We start from the raw sequence: 2,463 nt of genomic DNA, 5'->3' as shown, positions 1-2,463 counted from the left end.
TACAGCTATACACCACTATCTATTATTTTACAGCTATACACCACTATCTATTATTTTACAGCTATACACCACTATCTATTATTTTACAGCTATACACCACTAGATATTTTAAGGCTGACACCCATTATCTTAACTACCAAACATATTTTACAGCTTACCAACATATGGTAATTTTTCACCACTTCAGATTACTGTCCACCAGTAGGTTATCTGTAATACTACAGACTTATGCACTAAAATCTTAGATTCAATTCCTTCTGTGGATAGCCTATTACATAGCTACGTGACAGAATAAACAAATTCAGAATACAGCCATACCCAACTAGATGTCATTTTATAGATCCAAACTACTAAACACTTTTTACAGCCAGTCATCTACAGATATTATTTCACAGTTCATAACCGCTATCTATCTTTTCACACCTACAATGAATTTGACATTATTTTACTGATCAAAAAAATTCAAAAAATCTTACAGCTTCCCACCACACAATATTTTTTTTCACAACTTCAGTCTAATAAATATTTTTACAGCCATACATCACTATGTATTATTTTACAGCTACATTCTATGAAACTTTTTTTACAGCTTACTGCCATGAGATATGTTTTGATAACTTCATACCATAAGATATTATTTCATAGCTTGATACCCGAAAATATTATTTCAGTTTCACATCAATGTTGTTTTACAGTTCTATACAATTCAACTTTTTTTAAATTCACACCAGAGTACATTATTTTACAATTACATAATACTAAAACTAAATACTTTTACAGCTTTTTAGCCATTTGATATTGTTTACAAATTCACAGTAAGAAATGTTTATTTACAGACCTACTTCTTTAAGTAATATTTCACAATAATATTTTACAGGTCAAATTTACTTCATATTCCTTTGCTGATCCATATTATGATATATATATATTCTTTTATTGATTCACATACTATATAATTATTCATGTCTTCACATGGCTCAACACCACTGCATTTACTTCTAAAGCTCCTCACCATTACATCAGAGCATTTTTAACTGTGTGACAATGAATTTTTTTAAACTTTTACTATAAAACCAAAATTACTTTTACAGATACTACAAAAACATATATTTTTTGATAAATCACGACTTTTTCTCTACCGTATAATGCATTTCATACTTGTAAACAGTAAATGGCTACCCTTTGTCGCCCAGTAGAATTTCCTTACAAAATGCTCTGTACTGCATGCTGTAAAACTAAAACAGTAAAAGGTTAGTAGCACTGCCATAGGCATTAGTTCAAGGAATCTACACCATGACATTCATCTCAGAAAGTAATTATTTAGTGTACCTTACTGATCTTTAACACCTGAGATAATATTTTGTAATTGTATGGGAACATGCCACTATGGTAGTTACAGCAACCTTTGACATATGAAGTACTAACCCACATGTGGTATAGTATATGTAAAACTAGACATTAAAATACAACTTCAATAGGCCTAAGACTGTACGAATAAGAAGCTTACTTTCTGATGTCTGTTCTATTGTACTATAAGTATAAAAATGAATCAATAAAATTCAATAAGATATTGAGGTTGTAGAAAAAAACAAATTCTCACCGTCCTATTCAAACCAAAATAGTAAGATTTTATAGCAGTAAGGGGGTCCCGGGAAAGTCTGCTAAGACGCGAAACATCTTCTTACTAACACTAACAGACAACCATGGAATTTATTTCGACCCGCCGCGATCACTGAGGCGCCGCTGTTGCCTTGGAAACTAGTAAATGCATGTAAACCCCACCCATACTGGTCTAGTCGTGGTACTTAATACTCAGAGCTGTAATTCACAAGGTTAGATGTATTACACAGTAATTTCTGGGTTTAAAATTCATATACTGAACACCTAAAACAAAAAACTTACCAGCGTTTCAAAAGCTGACTACAGATGAAGAACGGTTAGGTGTAACTTAGGCTAGCGAGCTAACGATGGAAGTTTCTTCAAATATTTTCCGAGTTGACAAAAAGTGGATTTATTTTCCTTATAATGAGTAATAAGCCTTAATTGAGAATTAGTGATGTAACTAGATCACGCGCAGCCACTTGCAAGTCCACGAGTACAAGGTTTTTGTGAGACCAAGTTATCTTTGAGTCTTATGTCATAGGCTACGGGAAACAGGCTTTATCCATTAAATGTGGGGGTGGTGAAGTGGTAAAGAAGCACGGAATGCAAGAAGCTGAAATATAGACGTGGATGAAGATGTAAACGTATTCTCAAGTGAAACGGGTGGTTGCAAATTGGAAAACTTTGTTTGTTTGTATTTAAGCACAAAGCTACACAATGGGTATCGAAACCCGGTTTCTAGCGTTTTAAGTCCGCAGATATATCGCTGTGCCACTGTGGGGCAGTTGGAAAAGAAAAAGTAGCAGAAACAAACAAAAATTTATGATGGAATGCCTTTCCAACCACACGAAGTTTTATCGT

At 33.4% G+C, this 2,463-nt stretch overlaps 1 long non-coding RNA gene across 1 annotated transcript in view; it reads right to left on the bottom strand.

The window, feature by feature from the left end:
* Positions 1-2,189, bottom strand: part of LOC111083413 — a 5,098-nt gene extending 2,909 nt beyond the window's left edge. Inside the window, exon 1 of the long non-coding RNA XR_002609022.1 lies at positions 1,892-2,189. This is a non-coding gene — a long non-coding RNA (uncharacterized LOC111083413). The remainder of the gene's footprint in view (positions 1-1,891) is intronic.
* Positions 2,190-2,463: the final 274 nt, after the last annotated feature.

Source organism: Limulus polyphemus, unplaced genomic scaffold (genome assembly GCF_000517525.1).
Source record: "Limulus polyphemus unplaced genomic scaffold, Limulus_polyphemus-2.1.2 Scaffold9419, whole genome shotgun sequence".
Taxonomy (NCBI): domain Eukaryota; kingdom Metazoa; phylum Arthropoda; class Merostomata; order Xiphosura; family Limulidae; genus Limulus; species Limulus polyphemus.
Note: the sequence above shows the minus strand (reverse complement) of the source record. Positions and strands in the feature narration are given on the sequence as shown.